General features: G+C 40.7%; 1 protein-coding gene and 1 long non-coding RNA gene across 11 annotated transcripts in view; one reads left to right on the top strand and one right to left on the bottom strand.

Annotated features, from left to right (window-relative positions):
- NRXN3 (neurexin 3) overlaps positions 1-24,425 on the bottom strand; it is a 1,622,069-nt gene that overhangs the window by 1,145,952 nt on the left and 451,692 nt on the right. The window lies entirely within an intron of this gene.
- On the top strand, positions 64-11,032 carry LOC140696980 (uncharacterized). Its single transcript, XR_012073768.1, has 4 exons — positions 64-472; positions 2,469-2,550; positions 10,168-10,280; positions 10,888-11,032. It is a non-coding gene; the product is annotated as an uncharacterized lncRNA (long non-coding RNA).

Here is a 24,425-nt window from a genome sequence, read left to right as displayed (position 1 = left end):
AAGAAGAAGAAAAGAAAAAGGTGGATAAGACCAAGTATTGTCAAGGATGTGGCAATTTGTGGGCATAGCTGGTGAGAGTTTAAACGGGTGTAGTCCTTCTAGAAAGCAATCTGGAAGCCTTTGGTGTAATTAAGCATCCATATGCCCTAAAACCCAGCAAGGCTACTCCTGAGAATACAGCCCCAAGAAGTTCTCACTGGGCACCAGGTACCACCCTGCTGGTGAGAGCAGAGTCCCAGCACTAGAGTAATAGATGTGGAAGACATGAGGATCCACATAGCGGGATGTTATGCAGCGGTTACAAAGGAGAAACTCCGTGTAAAACGTGGCAACATGAAAAGATCTTAAACATACAGTTTTGAATGGAAAAAATAACTCAAGAGATAACAAACTCATCAAAAGATAGAGCCCACTGCTATTAACATAAATTTAAAATGTGTAACAACAAAATCACATTACATATTTTACAAAGGTATATACTTATTTTAAAAAAATATGTGTGTGTGTGTGTGTAACAGAATAGAAAGTACGATCAGAGATGAAGGGGAAAAATAAAATCAGGGAGGACTTGTACTATGGGTGATGGTGTGTTACAAACTCTCTTTACCTGAGGTCAAGAGGAGGAAAAATGTTTTGCTTGATTTGGACAAAATATGAGATTTGTGTCTGAACTAAATTTACACATAGTGTGGTGTAGTGGTTTAAGAGGACAGGCATTGACGTCATAAAGACTTGCTTTTGAATTAGAGCGCTATCGCTTATTAACCACGTCTGCACGGATTAAAAAGAGATAATGTATGTAAAGCACTTAGCACAGTGCCTGCTGCAAAGCAAGCAGTAAGTAAATGGTCGCTATTCATAATAAGTAGTATAATTTATCATTATTTTTTTCCATCTCCCTTCTACTTTAGTCTATACACCTTGAAACATTTTACATGGTAAGAAAATCATCGTAAGCTTCTTATTGGCTTATGGTTTATACCCTCCCTACATCCAAGAGATTTGGAGGAATTATATATGATTAATCAATAAGAAAAACAGAACGATTGGGGATAAAAACAGAGCAGATGTCCTCTAAAGGAAGCAGAAAAAGTAAATATCAGCGGGTACCTGAACAGAGCTGATGAATTTGGGCACAGAATTTGGCCCAAGAGCCACGGAAATGGAAGTAGAAAGGGAACTGTATGGGCTTCAAAGTTTTCATTTCATGGCAAGTAAAGCTAACAAAATCTTTGGCAGAAACACCCTCTGCTTATACACTTTATCACTTGGGTTTTCTTATTAGGACTATTGGACAACATGGAACACAATACCTGCAACAGGTTTGGCAAAGATACAGAAAGTTCCAACTAAACCAGTGGCTCATGCACTGAAGGCTGGACCTTAAATTGTTAAGAACGGGGAAAGGGGTGCTGAATTCATTGTGTGGGTCCCTGCTTTCTGAGAATCTCACTAAACCCAGGGAAAGAACTTGACGACTCTGAAAGAATAGTGGTGAGCATCACTGTTAGACAGTCTTTCTCATATAGTACAGTAATCAAGTTCCAGAGATTACTGGAGCCAAACCACTTAGGTTCAAATCCTGCTTTTCCACTTGTTAGCTCTGTGATCTTGGGGAACTTCCTTAGCCTCTCTGTGCCTCAGTTTTCTTATCTATAAAATGGGGGTGATAGTACCTAGATCATTGATTTGTTATGAGGATTGAATAAGTATTCTTAAGGCACTTAGAACAGGGCAGGGCACATGGTAAGCACTACCTGAGCTAGATGAGCGTGTGTTAAGTAAGTGAAAAAATAAATACCAGATGTGGTAGGCAAGCCTCTGGCGGGATTACAGTAGATTCTGACTGAATTATCTAACAAGTACCTGGAGTGTAGATGCTGTTTGATGCTTTAAGTACCAGCTGTGAGGGAGGCAGTGTTGTCTCCTGTGAACAGTTAGATGCTGAGGCTGTATTTTCACATGGATAAAATACACTCTTTTTACCAGGCACTGGAGGGAGATGTAAAATCACAGTGACAACAGTAATCTTATAACTATCATAATAACTGAAGCCCACTTTGGTGCCTGGCTTTGTTCCAGGACTTTTCATGCATCTTAGTTCTCATCCTTGAAACAAAGTAGACACTGTCATTACCTCCATCTTACAAATGAGAACACTTAAAGCTCAGACAGGTTGAGTGTCTTGTTCAAGGCCACACAGCCCATTAAATGTCAAAGTCACTTTGGCTCAAACAAACCCTGTGCCCTTTCCACTAAATTATACTGTCCCTTCCTTATCCAATTGAACGGGGTGGGGTGGAAGAGGGGTATTAAAATGGGAGATCTCCTACATGTTTTTTCTTGCCATCATCTGCTAGGGAGAAACCCAGTGACCACAATTCTACTCCTTAAGAGTCTTTGAAAATAAAGATCTGTTATTTGTTAACACAGAGGAGCTGAAAGTTGATTTATTCCTTTTTCTTTAGTGCAACCAACATGATGGATGATATTAATATGCAAGGCACACTCCCATGATAAAGAATCTCCAGAAAACACATCAGAATGCAGGTGTGTGGAAGTGATGTTGCTTTAGCAATAAGCCTGAATCTGATCTAATTTAAATTTCTAGTAAATCTTTGGCAAAATTCAGTATATGAATTATTATTTACTAACATATTACATGTGATTGATCATGGCACATCAACCTGCCCCAGCACTAAGGCTGATACCTACTAGTTTAAGAAGCACCAGGAAAGTCCACCCTCATGTACACATTTCCTTTAGAGTCAGTAAAATGCAATGCCTAATGTTACATCTTTTAAGATTTGTTTTGAGTTTTTAAGAATTTTGGAGTTTTGAGGTTACAATGGAAATGCCATCATGCTATTATTACTTAACAAATTAAAGAAGAATTCCCAATTTAAACAGCCTCTTGGCACACAGCATAGAACAGATGTATGGATTAGTGGTGCCAGGAAGCCTGGGCAGGCTAAAGAATAAGGAGAACCAATGGAAACCTTCTCTTCCCTTGCATTCTCCTTGGGAAATGGCCTATACCCACGTAATCAACAGCAGTCTGGGCTGGAGGAGAGTTTCCAGTCAATGGGGCAGGGCTGGTTCATGAGGAGACACACATGGGAACCTTCCCTTCAGAAAGGCCAATCAGAGCACTTCACATACAGGATCCCAGTCTCTCGTTTCAACATCATCAAAATTTAACATCTTTCCATAACAGCCAATTGCATTATTCATTTTGTTAAAAAGACAACCTCCAAATCTGAAACAACAAAAGAATTATTAAAGACATAGCTTAACCCCTTCTGCTTTCCTTAACCCTTTCTGTTTTCTTCTTAAAAGGCACGAGGTTGTTTTTCTCAACAAAATTAGCAGTTTCAGTATCTCCCTGAAGTGTGAGTGTTTCAGAGAAACTGAAGACTTGGTCACCCCCTAGATATTTTTACTCTCTGCCACCCACCTGCCTTTTGGACAATCTGTTCCCGTCAGAGAGCACGTCATCTCCCTCCACACCCTCTTCTCTCCCTGCCTTTCTGGTTTTTTGTTTGTTTGTTTGGGTTTTTTTTTTTTGTTACACACATCTTTTCCCTTCTCTTTTCAATCCTGATAAATCCCAAGAAGATTGCATTTATCCACTCCCTCGCCTCAACCTTATTGTCTAGTAGAAAAGAGTTAATAAGCCAGTTGCTGTGGGCAGAGCTACCGTGGGGGGGTTATTTGGACCATAAGTTTAAAGATAAAATTAAATGGGCAATGAAGAAAGACAAGGAGCAAGATTTAGATAAATTGGCCAGGGCAGAGGGAGGTGGAGGAGGGTAGAAATATAGAATTTGTGGCAGAGCAGCTCCACTCCCCAGACTTACCAAAATTGGAGCTTTGTTACCATGAAATCACAAGTGTTCCTCCTCCTCAAAGAGTAAGCACCATTGTCAAGCCTGCCACGGATGAATAGCCTCCCTGGGTTCTTGCTGATAGAAGCCCTGCCTGCAACCCTGAGCAGGGAGGGGGAGAGGGGACTGGGGCTCCCCCGTAGGAGGAACAAAGCTTCTGGAGCAAAGGTTTGGAGGCAGACACAGTCTGGGGACCCCTGAAAAGAGCAAGCCTGGAAATCTGTGGGGAATGCAGAGGGGCTCACCAACCGGCGCTCTGGTGCCTGGAAGGGCGAAAAACAGTCACAATCTCACATTCTTCATTCTCAGGGCTCCTACTGGCTCATACTGGCACCTAGCTCTTCTGTACTATTATGGTTGAAAAGAATCCAAGGCCTCTCAATACACAGACAATGGATGGGGTAAATAATCCAGATAGTAGACCAGGAAAAAAAAAGCTCTGCCTACAGACATTTTACAGCCTATATGGTTAAGAATAATAATAGCATTTACTTCATAGGGCTGGTGTGGAGATTAATTCAAATAGTCCTGAGAAAGCGAATTCATAATAAATCTCTTTTTTGGGTGTATACATATTTTTTTTTAAATTCAAGTATAGTCAGAAATGACATATTTTTATTTACTGACTCCATGCCGGTGTCAGGGACTTCTCTTGACCAAGTTTGGAGGCAGGCGTGTGGGGGCTCTGAGTAGGGACAATGAAGCTGACTAGCTCTTTCCCTTTTTAAGATGTGCTCCAAGACTCAGGGATGTTTAGGCCCCCATTTCCTCAATCATCATCCAATGTGTTTAGAGAGGTAGTCAGTGTTCTGTACTGTTTACCAGAGGAAGGAAGAAAAACTAAAACCAAAAAAAAAAAACAAACCAAAAAACAACTGTTAACACCTACTGTATGCTGACCAACCTGCCAATGGCTGCTTGTTATTTAAGGAAGGTAATATTTTCCACATCTAACAGATCTAATTGAGACTCTGGAAGTTTTAATAGCTTAGCCAAGATGAGTCCATTAGTAAGCGGTGAAGTTAGGACTGAAATCCAAGTCTTACTGAATTAAAATAAATATGTTCTGGGCCCCCCCCACACACACACAGACATCACTCGCATCCCAATGCTGACCTTCTAATCCAGTATCACCAGGGGCAGCACCTGGCTTCTTAAATGCTGCCCAGGGTATCGTCACCAACTAGCCGTGTCTGAGGACCTCGGAGGTGCTTGATCTCCAAGGCAGTTACAGCCCTCATATTCTATAATGAGGAGAAAATGTCACTCTCTTAGCAGCTGGTATGCATTTTTTTTCCCTTTGGGAGAGACTTGCCATTGTTAAAACAAAAAGATGCTTTGATGAGTCCATTTACAGAAAAGGAAGAAATGAGAGCTCCAGGAGGGGAGAGAGGAGGGAAGAGAGAGACGGGGGAGGATAGAAGAGGAGAGGAAAGAGAGGAGGAGAAGAGACGGGAGGAAGGCAGAGGAACAGGAAGAGGGAGAGGAGGTTAATAAAGGGAAAAAAGAAGAGAGGGGGAGTGAGTGTGGAATTTCTTGTGGAAATCAGTAGGAAACCAAATTCTGCATCTGGATTGGAAAGGGGGCAAAAGAGAGAAAGCATACACAGATATAAGTGGGAGAAAATAATCTGGAAATGGGTTTTAATTTCGTAGGTTCGTTCATTCGTAAGCAGGAATAAAGCAAGTCTTGATGCTTCAGCTAAAACCAAGAGAGGCTTAGACCGGCCCCTCTCCCATGACACAGGTCCCACCTCTGCCTCTGTTGCTCTGTGGCACCGATAAGGGCCTCAGTAACTGAGTGCTCCGTGCCGTGCAGGTATGTGCTCTCATGTCAACTGTCTCACCTCTCTTTAACCCTGTGAGATAGGTTCCATATGGCCCTTACTATATGGATAGAGAAACTGAGGCACACAGAGGTTAAAAAGTTACACAAGGTCATTGACACCTAATTAGTGTCGGGACCGGCATTTGAACCCAACCATTCAGACTCTGCAACTCTCATGCTCCACCATTGCATTACATTGACTCCTAAAGGCTTTACATGTCTTACCTCATTTGTTTCTTGTGACAAAGTGACAGTATAGATAAGATACATATCACTGTCCTCATTTTACAGATGAAGACCCCGAGGCTCAGAGAGGTCACACAAACTACTTAAGGTCACTTAGTTGGTACATGAATGGAACTTAGACTTGTCCTCCAAATCTCCAGCTCCACATGTCCTGTGCTACTTTCAGTCTAATCCTCAGGCCATGCAAGGCTGTCTTCAGGCATCTCAGGCAGAGCTCCCAGTCCCTTCTGTAGAGCGAGTTGAACCTTACTAATAATGGTCTGCTCACTCAAAAATATCTTCCCAACCAATGCTTACCTGAGACTCAGGCATAGTTCTTGTTTTTGTCTTTTTAAACTATTCCTCTGGTTTTCTTTCTTCCTTTTTTTTAAAAAACACAATTGCCATCAAAAGAGTAGACATTTGAACTTCCTTAATAATTATGAGTGACTTTAGTAGGTTGTCTCCTTTGGGGCACCAACACCTCAGCTGTGCCATGGGTGCACAAAGGGGTAAGTGTCACAGAGAAACCAAGAGAAGCAGAAGGTCATGAGGAAGAAGCTTGTAGGACCAACACCGTCCTCTCCTTTAGGAATTTTCTTTCGTAACTTAAAGGATTCCAAGAAGTTCTTGTTCTACTAAATTATTCAACAGGGAGAATGGGTGTGATAAGGTAGAGGCAATGGTAACAGCTTGATGTTCAAATAAGATCAGAATAAACAGATGAGAAAAGGGGATTAGTCCCAGGAGGCAAGGAAGAAATGCATTACAGTCTAAAAGTTCACCAAGCATCCACAAAGCATTCTCATTCAGGGTTAAGAGCTGGAAGGTTAATGGAATTAGGAAAGAAAAGGTAAAATTAGAGAGCAAATTATAAAAAAAATCTGACCAACATCACTGCTAACAAAGCACTGCTTGGTTCACTTATACATATAACATACATTTATTTATTTAGAAAATACTCAGTGGGGTTACAGTGGCCCCCACTGATGACTCGCTGGGGCCACCCACTGTTCTAGAGCACACGATGAGTCGCTGATAGTATAATGTAGGCAACAGACACGTGAACAGATAATTGTCTGAATCAGTGTAGCAAACTTGTGGCAGCATCCAACATAGACTAGAAGTGTGGGCTCAGGAAAGACTTCCCAGGGGAAGTGACATCTGAGCTGAAGCTTAAAAAATAAGAGTGAGCAAGTGAACCGAGAGAGAGGAGGAAGGGCATTCTGGAGAAAAAGGATTATCAACAGCAAAGGCATAAAGGCAAGAACTCAAAATAGTTTTGTTTGGATGAATAAAGTCCTACTTACTAGGTGTAAGACATCATCTGGATGCTGTGCAGAGTTGAGACAGTGAAAACAGCAAAGTATCCTCTTGGTAAGAGGATGGAACTTGTTAGGTCAGACCTGGCTTCTCTGATGGAAAAAAATAAAATCTGACCCTCAAATCTCTCCCCTTAAGGAATCACCATTGTTCCACTGAGCAGAGGCTACTGGAGCTGTCCTAAGGGCCTTTTATCTCTGTAGCCAAGGCTTGGGAAATGATCCAAGCTACGGCAATCAGGTGCTCCCTCTCTAGAATTTGAATCTTGAGAACCAAAAATGGTTAACTATTGATAGAACAGAAAAAAGCTATTGATATTATATACTTAGCTTATAACCATCCAGCTCACCAAATTATCTCATTCAGTCAGACAGTAAATAGAGCTACTTAAATTTCTTGATGCTATCATAGCCTCAGCAAAGAGAGGTAGTTTTAACTTTTCTTTTCTGATTTTATACCAGTTCTTTTATTTTCTTGTTTTATTACCTTGGAGGTTCTAGCAAATATAATGGTTATTATGGGTGACACGGGCATCCCTGAATACGTTCTGACTTTAATTGAAATGATTTCTACGATTGTCAGATCTGCTGTTGTTTTTAGTAAATAAATCTTTATGTATCTAAGCAATCATCTCTTACTTCCATTTTATGTAGATTTTATTAAGAATGGCTGCTGAAATTTATTAAATGCTATTTCAGCCTGTACTGATAGGATCATTTTTTCTTTTAATTGTTAATAAAAAAGATTATCTTGATAGTTACCTTCATACTGATTGCATATAAAATAACTATACAAAATTAATATCTTTTCTCTACCCCAATAATAATCATAAAAAATAGAAATGAGAAAAATATTTTATTTACAATATCAATCAAAACTTCAAAATATTTATCAATAAATTTAACTTAAAATGCAGAGGATAACACAAAGAAAAATACAGAATTTTATTGGAAAATATAAAATAATACCTGAGTGAAGAGAAAAGTACACTATGTTTTAAGTGGGAATAGTCAACAAGAACATGCCAATTGTCCCAAAATTAATATTTAATGTAATACAATTTCATTTAGAATCCCATCAAATATTTTAATTGAATAAAAAGAACATAACCTCCATATGAAAGAATGAATGCCTGAAAGTAGTAAAAAAAAAATTAATGAAAAAAGATCAAGGAGGAAGGATTGGACTATATAAATGTCAGCCATTATAAAGCTGCTATAATTAAATCAATAAGGAATTGTTATAGGATTGGATGCATAGATCAGGGAACAGAATAGAAAACCTAGAAAGAGGCTCTGCTGTATACTAGAATTTAGTAAATGACAAAATAAGTAATGAATTCAGTGGGAAAGGATGGATTGTTTAATAAATAGTCCTGGCTCACCAGTTAGCCAAGCTAGAAGCACTGTAGTAAGAGTATGGACTTCAGTGCTACATTCCCTGGGTTTAAGTCCCAGTTTTACCACCTTCTCTACTGTGTGACCTCTGGACTAGTTACTTAGCTTCTCTGTGTCTTATTTTCCTCATATGTAAAATGGGTATAAATAAGAAAATCTATGATTTGAGTGGTGAAGAAGAGGGATTAAAATAGTTAATACACATAAAGTGCCCATGTAACAGTGCAGCACATAGTAAACCCTCAAGTATTAGCTATTACTATTATGATTATTTTGAGGAAGAAAATTAATGTTTTTCTATAATTTTTAAAGCTTCCCAGAAGCTATAAAAGTTTTAAAACACTTAACTACTTAAAAAAGCAATACATTTGATGGCAAAATATACCCTAAACAAAATAAATAAGTAGTAGACTTTGGAAAGACAAGAAAAAGGACAAACATCTCCACTGAAGGAGTGAGCAGAAGTCATGAATAGTCCCTTCACCTATGTGCTCAGCTAAATGGCTTGCAAACAAAAGCAAATATGCAGATTCACTAATAGTCTGAGAAATGCAGTTAAAATAACAATGAGCTTGACACTCCTCAGAGTGGCACAATGAAAAAGAGCAGTCACCCCTGTTGCTATCAGGGGCGCCTATAAAGGGTGCTCTCCCACTCTGCTTGAGGTAACACTTTGAGTGTTACCACATTTTGGAAAGCAATATGATGGCATCCATTCATATGTAAAGAACACATCCCTTTCTATTCATCACCCCACTCCTATACTACACCCCAGAGGTAAAAGCACCAGTGCAAATGCACAAGGAGGGACTGCAACATTGTACGGAGTAGAATAAAAAGCTGGACATGAAGTGATAATAGAGAAATGCTGCCTGTATAATGGAGTCTTCCACTGGAATATTACACACCCCTTAAGAAGAGTCAATTAGAGCCCTGCCTTTCAACATAGAGGGATTTCCACTAGGTAAAGTTGAGCAAGAAAAACAAAATATATGAAAAGAAGTGCAGGACTGATTCCAGAGAGTGATATTCTCAAGAGAAGAGGAAAAGGAGACTGCAGGGTGGCACACAGGCACATTCTAAGGCACTGGTAATTTTCAACTTCTTAATCCAGGGGGATGGTACACCATGAATGTTTGCTTTACTATTATGTAAACCATATAAACACATTTTTAAAACTTTTCTATGTTTATTCTGTATTTCACAATAAAATTTTCCCCAGAAAGGAAATCAAGATAAAAAATAAGAATATAATACCCCATTTTATAAAACATTGACCTGAAAAACATGGATACATGTCTATATGTATAAATTACATCAGTAAAGAGAAAAATATGGCAGACATATAATAGGTTATTAATACAAACTGTCTTGGAGTCGAGCTAGGCAATAAGGAGAAGGGGGGGAAATTAAGGAAAAATGGAAAGGAAGACTGCACTCAGAAAAACATTATTTAATCATCACATCTGTACATTTATGTAAAATTCTGTCTGTGTGTTTATGCATAGGTAATTAAGAAGTAGGATTTGGAAGAGGAAGAAAGAGGAACAGAGAAAAGGGTGCAAGGAAGGAAGGAAGGAACTTAGCTGATGTTCATTCCCACCTGGTCTCTAGCCTCCAGGTATATTCCCTGTCACATTCGGTTCTGTTGCTTGCAAACAAAAGGGCCTTAACTGATGCAAATTGGAATATCTCCTAGGCTTATTCTCAGAGACCTCCTCCCTACATATGCTTTGACTCCAGAGCACAGGGCACCCATTAGCAGTGCAGCCTGTTGGTCCTGTCTGTCCTGGTTCTCCCAGACTCCATCTTCCTTCTAAATTTTAAAGGAGAAGGACCAGTTCATCAGTATCACCAAGGTTAAGTCACATCTGTAGCAATGCCAATAAATCAACATCTACAACTGTTGTCACGGGAGAAAACAATGGAAATGAGTTCTTAAAAATCAGCTGGGCTCTGTTGCAGCCTGTACACCTGCACCAGCAGAAGCATGCTTAGCTGCCAACCTGGGAACCCAACACCTGCACCCAGAATCCTCCCTGGTCGTCTCTCCCCTGCCACCTCACCCCATGCTGGAAATCAAACCAGTTGCCAGCAAAAGTTCCTTACAGTTAAGATCTGGCGGGTCCTACATGTGTATCCTCTCAACGAGATAGTGAAACTCTAGAGCCCCCACCAGGATATCTTTCCCTAAACTCTTTTTTTCCTTTCTGATGATATGTTGCCAGGGAGCAGAATGATGTCACAGAAAACTCTGAAGAAAGAAGAACTAGCTTCCACGATGTTTTAACTATGGGACCTCACTCAATTCTCACAGGTAGCCGCTGTGAGCCCTAATTTACTTGTTTGGAAAAAAACACAGTAATTCCACTATACACTCTACACAACCCAGAGGGCTATTTGAGAATCAAATAAATAGGCTGTGGGAATGTACTTTTCCCAATTATAAAGTTCAAGTCTCCACCACATTTCCTGATCCTTATGATCCAGATGTGCCACGATGTGAGGCTGGGCATGGTCTTCTTCGCCATGGAGGGGAGCTGCCAGAGTGCAGAGGGTGTAGCAGGCACCTGTGAGCCCTGCCTCACAGCCTCTCCACCCACTTTTCACTCCAGTGATGGCTGCTGCAAACAGCTGTGTTTACATCTAAGGCCACAGCACTTGGCCTCAGCTGCTTCGTCATATATCTCTCACATTGTGCCCTGGGGCTTCTCTGCCACCAGCATGTGGGAGGCCTGCAGGAACCTGCAGGGCTTGTGAACAAACCAGGAAATGTAAGAGAGTGATGCCCCATGAGGTGCCTGTTGACTTCTGGGTCCCAAAGCGCTAGGTTTGAGCCCACCTGGGGCCCCCAAGGAGCACTTTCATTACAATAGATACGATCGGCGCTCCCAAACATTCCTTAAATAATCCTGAGCACTAGAATTAGCCATCAAGCTGAAGTGGTTTTTAATATTGTGAGAACCCCTATTAAATCCAAAAGCTCACGACTTCTCTCTCAGGAAAAAAGTGCACATAAATACAAAGTTTTTAATAAAATATCAGGAGGTTCACAGACACTGCGAAGCCCATTCATGACCTCAGGCCACGACAGCATTATCCCAGTTGGCCAAATTTAGAGAGATTATACGTAATGGACATCTGGCCAGATTGTCCCCACTCTCCCCAGGGCTGACCTGGTCCTCAGCTGACTGTAGATATACAGATCACCTCAAATCAGGGCAGCCACTTTTAAGCATCCCTAATTGTCCAGACACTATAAAGCCGGGGTGCCCTTGGGGCTAGAATATAAAGCCAGACTTCCCCACAACACCTTCAAGTCCCAAGTTGAGCCCTGGAACCAATGTGGTGCTCCTCTTTCACCTACTCCTGTCGTAAACCCACAAAGTGTCTTTCTGATAAAGAAGGTCAAATAAGATCCTCATATCCTCTACCAACTTAATAAGCACATTGACACGTATTCATACAGGTATCGTTTCAGAACAGATTGAATAGGCCCAGTCATTTTTATTCCAGTCTACTCCACATTAAGCCTTAGATCAGATGGAACTAGTTATGTTGCAACCAGCTCCCTACGGTAATAATCCTGGTATCAAGATCTGTGTATAATAATTCTCCATAAGCATCACTGGGCTGGCTTATTGAGGTAGCTGTGTGTCTTAGTTTGGGTTTCTTCAGAGGTAAACTTTGAGGCCAGGATTGAAGTGCAAGTAACTTACTTGTAAGATGTTGTGGGGGGTGGGACATAAGGATAGGACCGCCGCCACTACAGGGTGCATTATCAAGCCAGCTACCACTAAGGGAAAATGGAACTTAAACTCACTGAGGAAAGTCTGGGAGCCAGTGAAAAACGCTGCCAGTCATTGGTTGAGGGATGTTCAAGAAGGGGGCTGTTAATTCCTCTGCACTTCTGGCCTACAGCACAGGACACAAAGTGGGGTCCAAGGGCAAGGAAAAGCCCCCAGGCAGACAAATGCATATGCTGGTAGAAGTTGGGCTGGTGTGCACTGAACTGGGAAGGATAAGGGGATGTGGGAGGGACACTGACAGGAACTGCTATATCATGAAATACTCTCAGGCATCAAACTTTGCTCTAAAAGTTAAGAATCATGAGTCTGATGGGAATATTGAGCAGAATAGGACACATGAATCCATACCATTAAAAAGTCACTTGGGAATGGTATAAATCATAGCTCAGCACTATTCCACATCAGCAGCATACCACCACAACTAGCATTTAGTTAGCTCCTACTGGCAGAAAGAAATGGCTCAGGGTGACCGGACACTTACACATACGTTATCTTATTTAACCCTCAGAATTGCCCTATAAACAGGCATTAACATCGATACATAGATAGATAGATAGATAGATAGATAGATAGATAGATAGACAGACAGATAGATAGATTTGGAAAATAGATAGATAGATTTGGCCCTCAAAGTTCAAGTTGCCTTATCTAGCATGATACAGCTAGTAAGAAATGGATACAGGATTCAAATGTCTAACCCCACCCTCCCAACTACATCATATCATCCTTTGGACTTCTTAGTCGCTTCCTCCTCTCCTTTCCCCCCTAGAGCATATTGACATGTACCCTGACCATACAGCAGCCACTAAAGTAAGCACTAGCACGTCAAGCTTCACAAAAACCCTGTGGTGTGTGCACCATCTTGACTCCTTTGTACAGTTGGAATAAACTAGATCTTGGAAAAATGTAAAACTTGCTAAAATTACCAGTTAGTAAAGTGACAAAGCTGGGACCAGAAGTCAGGTCTTCCTAACACCAAAGCTCCAGCTCTTGCTCATTAAACTATTTTGCTGCATGATCCAAACACAGTCATGAATGGATGGGTGCCTGCTGCTGAGTGTCTGCTGGAATCAACCTGCCGTATAATCCAGCATAAAACTAAGCCCCAGATTCAACAGCTCTTTTCCCTTCCCATCCCCACCCTCCCTCCAGGATTTTACTCAGTGAACAGCAGAGCAGCAGAGTGTCAGATACCTTCATACTTGGCAGGAGCAAGGCAGCTCAGCAGTTAAGTCTCTCTACTTTAGGGGAAAGCCTTTTTTTTTTTTCCCAATTATAAGATAAGAAAAACATTTCAAGGAATTGGCTCTCATTTCCTTGCATTATTGCTCTAATTTGCTCATTATACACAATTATTAAATGTGCTTTCCTATGATTAGATGGTCTTTACTTGTAACAAAGGAACAATCAGGTCTGCCCTTGTTTGCATTTGTTTGTGTACATACACACATGGGGACGGGGAGCAACACTGATCTTCAAAGTGTAGCTATTGTTAACGTACAAACAACCATTATCACTAAAAGTACATGTAATTGCCTACTACAAAAAAATACCGCATGAACACAGGTTGGAGTGCACCTGTTTCTGGTGATGATCAAATTGAAAGGGAGAAAAAAAAAGAGGCGACTCTAGGGGTCCTAGTGGAAAACAAAAATGCTACCCTTTAAAAATGAAAATATAATCCAGGAACGTTGAATAGGAATGTGGTATAGTGATCACTTCAGAATTCTGTGGCAGAATTTGGTTTAGAACTTTCTGTTTTAAAGAGAAAGAGAGAACATAAAGGGGCTGTAAAGGACGCCTTGACAGTGATTCAAACAGAACAGGATCCAGAAATTAAAGATAAAGAAAAGAGAATGACTGCATCTGGCGAGCTCGTGTGCATCAGCTTCGCTCCTTCCTGCCTTGCGGAGTGTTCTCTATGGATTGGGCAACCACACCAATGCACATTTCATTCTCACCTCGCTTTCTGAATATGACTATGACCTTCTCTAAAATTTTATTTTATAAAATCTACATTTGTATAAAGTTCACAGATCCAATGACATCTGTGACTGATGTTTTCTTCCAGCTGACAGCGTTTATTATAGCTGTTACTGTCAGCGAACATTGCTTCATATTTATCTCAGTTTTGAGAGAAAACACCACCATAGGTTTAAAAGTCTCCACAATGGATTCCATGTTACTCAAAAGAGAGGAGGTCAACTCCATATTGCCTAGTTGTCTCCCAGTGGTGGAGAACAACCAAAGACTCTCTAGAAGTCATTTGGTTTAAATCAGTATTCCCATAATAGGGACAAATAGGCTACAGAAATGATCTTCAAAACTTTTCAGCATATTGCCCCACAAATTCCCCTTTACTCTGTGAGAGAAGGCTGGGATATTTTTTCAAACCTGCTCTAAATTTGGCATAAATGTATTCAACTTGCATTCATTTAGCACCTCCTGTGTGTCAAGAACTCTGCTCAGTGCCATAGATGCAAATGATGTACTGAGGGAGTATGGAGACATAGTGAGGAAAGGAAACACAAACATAGATAATCACAATTTGATATAATGAGTGTAACAGTAGCCCATATGCACAGCATTTTATACCAACAGAAAGGAGGGTAACTAACCCAGTGTGAAAAGGATGGAGAGAGTGGGAGAAACATTTGGGAGGCTTGCTGGAGAGATGATGCCTAAGCTGATTCTTACAGGATGAGTATGAGTTAACTAAGCAAATAGGGGAAGGCCAATATTGGCAGAGGGGAAAGCTCAAGAAAACCATGGATTTGAGAAACAATATTTTAAATACAGGGAATTATTAACAACTGGGTGTTGCTGGAGGATAAAATATTAGGTAAGGGTTGGTGGGTACACACCAAGGGCTGGAAAATTGGTAACCATACTGTGAGAGCCTCACTCTCATCTTTTGAAGCTGAGACACATGCTAAAATAGCCAATGGATCTGCTTGTAGGTACAGATCAAAGGGCAGGCATCTCTGACATTTGGCTAATCTCCATCAGCTCCTGTCCTGAGCTTCCCCAACAAAGGAGATCAGGAAATTTATTATCAGGAGAAAAGATGGCGTATAATGACCAGAAACAGGGCAAAAATGGAAAAACAGACTCCAAAATGTAACATGTTTCAAGAAAAATGTAGGAAGGGCATCAAATTTACAAAATAAATGAAAGTCAGGCTCCCGAAAGGATCCAGAATGAGAGACCACCACCACATACTAAAAAAGCCATTTTGATGAGCCTTAGTAAAACTGCATTTGAATGTAGCTAATGAGAAGGCAAAAGGAGTCTTAGGAAAGGCAGAGGTGGGGAGGGTGTATCACCTTTTCCTTAAAAAGGATCTAACAGGGACTGAGAGTCAATCTGGCTTTTGGGTTTTACAACCAAACACAGTAAAGCTTGAAAGTTTGGGAAGGGCTTATTCTCACAAGTGTGCATAGTATGTTTTACCAGTTAAATCTTGGCAGAGTTTACTAGTTTTCCTAATTCTTGCCTTGGCAATAGGATGACCTCAGGTTGGCACCTAAATCCAGTACTCCATGAACAACTGGGCCTGCTTCCTATGCACACTTGGTTACTTGGATGAGGGCCATCCTGAGCATGAGATACACCCCAGCCATCAGCAGGGATACCTGCCACTGGTGGTTGCCCTGGAGTGTCAAACTCAGAAGATATCAATTTCCATGGCAACCCCTCCCCATCCTCCAGGCACCTAAAAACCAACCTGTATAAGCCTAAGTGCCTTAACAGCTGAAAATGCAAGTCTGCCAAGGGAAAAGGGAAATAAAAGGGCTCTAAGTGAATTTTCTTCTGCTAAAAGGGAGTAATTTCCAACACAGTCACTGAGAGTCCTGTCCCAGACCCTGAGTATTTCTTCATCCTGTTGTTCAGTGAGTTAAACATAAAAGGAAACATGATGCCTCTATCCGTGGTTCTGAAAATGAGCCCAGGGCACATGCAAACACTGGCACTGTTTAAAAAGGCAAGATTCTACAGTCCTGGTAGGTAGAGTAAGTACATGGTTGTTTATCAGGTCACATGCAAAATGACACTGGTTTTTAAATTTTATTTCATCTCCCTGATTATTCACTCTGTGGCTTTCCTATAAAATGTAACATGTGTTCCATTTTGTCCATTTTGAAAATTCCTGTGTGAATTTTAGGAGATACCCGACTTGAAGAGAATTGAATTGCATTTGTGTAATTATTTACTCACTCAGTAAGTATTGTTGACCTCCTACTTGTGCAGCAGAGAACCATGCTAGATGCTGAGTATCCAGTGCAGAACAAAGCAAAGCCTCTGCCTGTGTAATTCTCTTACCCAGTGTAGATGCATGTTGTCCTACATAAAAGTCATCCAAGAAAAGGCAATGTGGTTGCAAGGTGATTTGTTCATGAAAGTTGTGATGGCCCAGCATGGGAGGCTAGAAACACTATAATGGGGACACTGCACAGTAATTGTGAAAGAGCTGATGTTTTTTAGAGCACAAGAGAGCCAACTCAAAGGGTTAGAAAGTGCTATAGTCCTGGACCCAGAGCTACAGAAGCACATAACTGAGCGAAGGATGGAGAAATGTGGAAGCAGTCTCTGCTTATTAGAGCTGCAAAGATAAAACAAAGAAGAAGCAGGATCAAGGGATTTCTGTAGGGAAGGAGAAGAGGATGCTACCAAACTAGAGTTTAAGTTGCTTCAAGAAAATAATTTTGACCTGACGTTTCTAGGACCCAGAAAGAAAGAAAAAAAAGACGTTACTTCTCTAGTGATAAACAGAATTAGAGAACGTGTTTTCTACTTGTGGTCTCTCTCCCCAGTTTGTCACAGTCCCCACCACTTACACCCAACCCAAAGCATTTGCATTTGCCATTCTTATGTTACATCATTTTCTAGAAACCAATGCAACACCTCACTTCCCGCACTGTCAAGTAGTTCTTTCTGCTTAATCTAAATTCCACCTATTGCAACTTGCAGCTCTTTCTACTCGCTGGGTGACAGGAAGATTTGGTACTAAAAAGACATGTGCAGTTCAAAGTGTCTACTCTTTCTGCACTGGTACCTTTAGGCTGGCTTTATTATGAGGTCATACCCTCCTGATGCTAATTTGTCACATTATTTTAGTTCTACTTGGTGTAGCAGGAAGAGCACTGATTGTGAGTCAACAGGTGCAGATTATTAGTACCAGCTTTATGATTTTAGGCCTTAGTTTCTTCATGTGGAAAAGGAAGAGATATGACCAGTAGCCTGCCTAGCAGTGTGCCTGCTCTACAGGACTAAGACTTGGGTGAAGCAAGCACCGCACTCATTTGGGGCACAAAATTTAAGGGGCCACCAAAAAAGCCTCAAGATAAATAAAATTTTAATGTAACACTTAAAAAAATTAAAGTGAATGCAAAAATCCACGATGAATGAAATCACAATTTTAAATAAAGACAAGATCCAACTCTGCACTTGCACGGCCCTCCCTCCCTCACCTCATCCTACAAAATAGGTCCTATAAGTGAGGACTGTCTGCCTATGGGATTCTGTGATTCTCATGAGTTCAGTTCAAGCTAATTCCATGCACAGTTTTTTCACTAACTTTTTCCCAAATCTATCAAAAGTTCAATCTAGGAACTACGTCCATCATTTCTAACACTAGAAATTATACTTGGCAGTCAAATATGTCTGGCTTTCTGACTTATTGTCCCTACCCTGTAAAATTGGGATAATGTTATCCTACCCTCATGGAGTCACGGGAGAATCAAATGAAACAACGACCCAGGCTACATCCCATATCCTGGCTAGTAACCTGGAAAAGTTTGGTGATTATCCACAGGTAATTGAGAGTGTAAATACATAAAGTAATACACTCCACCTCCTGAAAAAACAACACAAAATATGTATTCCACTGAACAGAAGTTGTTGTAGTACCTCCATCTAGAAAGGCAAGAAAAGCAAGCACTCCTTTTGCCTCTGGGCCAGCAGCTAGGCAAACCAAAATAACGGAGACAAAGTGTGATAAGATAAAAAGCTCTCAGTTCATTTAAATTTGAGTTGTCTTTCTGCCATTAACTCCCTCCAACTCAAAGAAGAACTTTAAAAAGATAATCTGTAACTGGGAATACTTTGAAAAGCAAAGGAGCTATAAGAGAAAGTGAATTGAGTTTAATATTTATACAGGGCAGTTCCAATTAAATTAACACACTCACAGATATGCTAAACGGAAGACAGCTGTCCGCTTTTCTTCTCAGTATCCTTCCCCTACCAATTACTGCACAGATTTTTTTTTAATTTTCAATTCTCCTTGATATAATTTTATTCCATGGAGAAGGAAGAAAATTAGCAAATGGCAATCTTTTTAAAGAAGAAAACAAATATTGGAAGGCACATCTTCCGAATAAGAGAGATACAGTCCTATGGTCAGTGACAAATAGTAAGTCAGGAATCAACACGGTCACTGTTAGGCTCAACAGCTATATTATCTCATCACTGAAAAAAATACTTCAATGCCTGCTATCTTATTTACTTCTCTTATTTACACCCCCCTAGCCACTTAAAGGTATTATTAATCCCATTTTTCAGATCATGAAAACTGGAACTTAGAATGTTCAATAAGGCATGACTCTGGAAGATGATGCCGAAAAGAAGGCACTGGGGGAAGAAAAGCGATGGACTGAGTGTATTGACATTATTCTTGGTGACGTTAGCAAGTTAGCCAACAGAACCTCCTCGTAAGGAAACTCTGGAATTCACACGTACTCTTAAACAAGCAGCTTCTATTCGGTCGTAGAAGATCCCTTGGATTCTATTTCTCGTGACCACCTTACTATCTCCATGCACAAACAGTCTTCCGTTTGGTCCTCCCTGAGATGAAATGGCTTCATATAGTCAGGACTAAAACCAGAAATCCCCTTTAGGGTAATTCAAGGTTATATCAGCAAAAACAGTCACCTGACTTGGATTTTCGGGAAGATCAGGAAACATGAAGCCCCTTCCTTCCACAAACTCCATTCAATGTTGCTTTATCCCACTTAGTCCAATTCAGTTTCCTCATCTGTGGTAAAGGAAATAATCATAATTCCTACCTACTTCTTAGGGTTATTTTAAGTATTAAGTAAGATACGAATGTACAAAAGGTGCTAACCCCAGTGCCTGGCTCATAGAAAGCATTCAGTAAATGTTAATTACTGTTATCAGATAGGGCAGAAATATTCCATTTTAATTGATAAGAAAATGAAGATCCACAGAAATTAAGAGCCCAAGGTCACAACCTGAATGAGATAAAGTATGCAACAACTCCGTGCTTAGGATATAGGAAAGCTCAAACTTAATAATTAGGGTGGAGGGGTTCAGATGTCACACTGGAATCCAGTTCTTGTGACTCCAAGCCCTGAATCCACAGAAACATTTGCATCATTTTGACATGAGAAAGCCGGGCCTGCTGGCTACAGTGCTATCTGTGCAGATTCAAAGTTTTGAGGCCCAAGGGTCTCTTCAAAGTCAAGAGAAGGATTGCAGACCGTGTTCAGACAGCCACTTGACGTCATTCTGCACGGCAAATGTCCACGATGTCCTGGCAAGCTTTCTGATCGTATCAGCCTACTTTTCTGCTGTTGAGCTGTGACATCCCATAAGATACTCCTTTGCAAACTCATCTCTGGGATGCAGCTGTTCGAGGTTTGCAATTAAGCAATTCTATGGCAGTCTAGGCTTCACTCTCTTTTTGTTTCACTTGATGCACAATTGTGTGATCTGAGTTGCAGGAACACAGTGAAGAAACTCGGGAAGAAAGGAAGTTCTTTACCAACCCTCTTTCAGTCAGCAATTCAGGAATGCATTTGTATCACCTAGCCCTTCTACTTAAAAAAATGAAGAACTAAGGGCCTAGAGAAATTTAAAAATCAAGGTCACTCTGCTACATAAGTAGCAAAACCAGGAGAACTCACTACACCACTCTCCTGATTTCTATTGGTTGCAAGCTAATCTCTCCTACAGTATTAATTGATAATTACAGAGTAAGCTGATAAAGGGATTAAAGTTAGACCTCTCTCAGGAGTATTTTAATTTAGAGAGATCTGAATTCCCAACCAACTGGAAGAAGTAATTATGGTATAATGTCGAGCAGAGGGACTGAAGTTCTGGGGCAAGTGGTCATACCTTTTTAGCTCTGAGGTCGTTCTCCACAGAAGGCAGAACACAGATAGGGCTGGGTCTTTAGGAAGAAAACACCTGCCTTCATCTAGGGTAAGTGAAGGATGTCCCCCCTCATGCTCTCATTTCCTTGATGATCTGAACAAAAGCAATGTCAAGCTTATTAAAGAACTCCAACAGCTACTAACTAGTGTTCTCAGCGCCTAGGTGTGCGGGCTAATGTACCTTTCATGGTTGCCTTTATCTCACGTCCTCTAATTCAGACCAGCAGTCCCCTGGTGCATACCAACAGTGTATAAATTAGGATTCAGCTTACAAACAATGGAGAAAGACTGTTTGGGTCTCTCCCTACTAAATTTTGAAAGCTGGAAACATTGCTTCCAGACTTTTCACACAACTCCAAACTGTGCAAAGGGCCCTCCTCATCTTCTAAGCATCCCAAGAACTCAAATTTGTATGAAAATGGAGAAATAGTTGATTTTCCCATGTACTGTCTAGAGGTTCTCCAAAATAGGAGGAAGCTAGCAAACCACAGAAAGGATTGTCAGAGAAGTAGATCACATAAAATACTGATAGAACACATGCAGTTAAGAGGATTACGCCAAGCCGATTAGCTACCAGGAGAATGTAAAAGTGAAAAAAAAAAATAAAGACACTTACTGGAATTATCATTTCCTCTTCAAACAAACTCACATTCAGGCTCCCAGACCCTCACTCTTTTCCCATTCATGATCCTCCGCCCCTCTCCCTGCCCCAGCAAATTAATATGATCTAATTCATTTTGATGCCATTTTCAATGACTTGTGAAATAAAATTCATATTTTATGGGAAGAGAAGAAAAATTTAAACATAAAAATTCTTCTCTGCCCTTCAGCCCCCTCATTCCCCCACTGTGCATTGTGTATCTGCATTATACAGTGACCAAACCTCTCCCATCAGCAGGAATACCAGCTCAAACATAAAGAGCAATGTTCTCCTAACATCAACAAGACAACTCCTTAAAAGATAACATTCCTCCTTGATCTTATAAGGGGTCACATGACCCACCAGGATGATGCTTAGATCTGGATTATGTAAACTAAATAATACATCATTTGACGTACAGCCCTCTGTCTCAAAAACATACGGAACTGTGCCTTGATTTCTAACTGATGGAACAGTTCTTAGAGCTTTCTGAGATTCTCTTCCTGGGTTATAATCCTCACATTTGGCTCAGATAAAATTTTCCATTCCCTTCTTAGATTGACTAATGAATTTTTGATCGACACACTTTACTTAGGTCCAGATGAGGTTAAAGTCATGGATTTTACTGAGAGAAATATAGAATTGGTAAAACATTCCAAGCATGAACACTTCGGAATCAAGGATCAAATAAAAAATACAACAAGGAACCAAGAGGAAGCTAGGGAAGCATATCTGTGATCCAGCCTCCTCTCTGCATGAGCCTTGGTAGCAGCACAAAACAACAACGAAGTCCACAATAACAGTAAGCAGGGGTCTGGAAACAGATTCTGCAATGCCGGGGATTTATGTGAGATATGAGATGGAGCATTTTGAAAATGAAGTTTACTGGACAAAAGAATTTGTTGCTGGAGAGAGGTTGCAGACACGTTTTTCTAAACATCTTCAAATACAGGTTAGATTCTCATCGGGCTCATGAGATTTCAGAGTGATGTTTTCTAACTTGAACGTAAAAGATAAAGGGATCCCCAAGGGCGATCCTGTGGACAGGCATAAGAATCACCTGAGGAAGTTGTTATAAATAAATATTCCTATGTCCTACCCTCCTACCAGAAGAGATTCTGGTTCAGTTCCTTGGGTGGAGCCCAGGAACCAGTGTTTTTAATAAGCTGTCTGGGAATTCCGTTAGACAGCCCAGCTTGAGAATTACCAGCTTAGAAAGATGATCTCAAGTAGTCCCTACAGACCTTGGCTCTGGTTTAGTGATTATGTCAGTAGACATACACACCCTATAACATGACTTCCTAAAAACACACACATAAGGTGCTTCTCCTCAGTGGATCACTGTAACACAATATAGACTTTTCCCCACTCTTGTATATCCTCAAAGAGCAGGCCCATTTATGGGTGGGAATATACACATACTCAGTGAAGACAAAGAAGTAACACACATGAAGCTAGTGCAGTGATTTCCATAATGCTGACCAGTTCTTAGGCCTTGTGTTTGCAGTACATCTTTGTGTCCAAAATCACTAATGAGGTGTATTGCTAGCATACAGGGTGATGATGATGATGATGGTGATGATGGTGGTGGTGGTGGTGGTGGTGATGATGATGATGATAAAGTACCAAAATCTGTGGATGATGGACTTCTTTTTCCCAGTCCAGCTCCCTGGATTGAACCATGATTCAATCATAAAGATCTGGCAATGTTATTTTGTGTGAGTGGCTGATAAATCACATACCTATAGTCAACGAGACAGCACCAATCCCACCCCATAATAGTGTGCACAAGTCTGATCCAAATTTTGTGAAGACTTTGGCACCTGCCCCTGGTTCCCACATTCCCTGGCCTGGGCGTAGCTGGGTCATGTTTTCTAGTGGACGGACACACTGAAACTGAAAGCTCATTCACTTGGATATGGCTTTCTCTGCTGTTTCCTGGCTATGCAGGAAGCTGACCCACATTTAGACTCTTGATTAAAGTCTGATCTACTGGTCATCCTCTCTTATATTTCTTACTAACCATGAATGGGCCCTGTGGTCTTACCACTGGTTAGAGTCAAGATTTGAATTAGAGGGTTTGGGTGTGGGCTCAAACTTCATGCTCCAATCAAGTTTGTTGGAAAGCTGTTGGGAGTTTTGAACACTCATGCAACTGATAATCACTCAGTACCTCATTTCTCACTTAGTATTATTCCTTGAGTTTACAGCAGCCTCTGGGCTCTCACAGGGAAGAGAGATGGCTCGTAATGGCAAATTCAGGCACTCCCCTAGGCCTTATACAGAGCCTGAGGCACTCAATGTACTTGTTGGCCAAGGAATTGATTCCTCAGAGCAGTCCAGAGAGAATCTGGGGACCAGGGGCCAGCACCAAAGTCTTCACAAAATTTGGGTCAAGCTTGTGTCCACTATCATGGGGTGGGATCAGTGCTGTCTCATTGACTATGGGTATATGATTTATCAGCCACTCACACAAAGTGAGGTAACATTGCCGGATTTTTATGTATTTAAAAATTAATTTGGTTGCAAATAACATAAACCAAGATAAAAGAAAAACACTATAGATTTAGATCCCTTTAAAGAATTAAAAAATTGGCTGGACCTAGGGTCTTAAAGAACATCAGTATGGCTGACTCTCCTTTTCTTTCTTTTATCTTAGGCAAGCTCTTCTATTTCTAATTAAAGGGAATAGATCCTCCCAGTCATCTCTGCCTTGCATCCTACATGCTTAACTCCAGTGGACAGAGAGCATCTTCCCTGACGATGCTTTCTAGCAAAAGGTAAAATCAACTTGGGAGACATGAAAAATCAATAGCTGTGGATGGAATAGGCTATTCTGATTGATCAGGTCTAGATTATGGGCCCATTCTTATAACTGAAAGTGAGTTACAGCAGAAGGAGATCCCATCTCCATCAGAGAAATGTGTTTTTTAATACTCTTAGGGAAAAAAATTCTATTTCCCAAAGAAAGGGCAAAGATATTAGCTAGGCAACACAAAGACGTCTATCACTATAATAATACCAGGAATCATTCTCACTGCAGTCAACTATCTCTGATAATAGGTTTATGGAAAAGACTAAGAGAAACCAATGAGTTCACCCTCCTACCTTGAATAAAGATGAGTCGATCAACAAACATTTAT

The sequence above is a fragment of the Vicugna pacos genome, chromosome 6, assembly GCF_048564905.1.
Source record: "Vicugna pacos chromosome 6, VicPac4, whole genome shotgun sequence".
NCBI classification, from domain to species: domain Eukaryota; kingdom Metazoa; phylum Chordata; class Mammalia; order Artiodactyla; family Camelidae; genus Vicugna; species Vicugna pacos.
The sequence above is the reverse complement of the archived record's forward strand: the minus strand, read 5'-3'. Positions and strand labels throughout refer to the sequence as shown.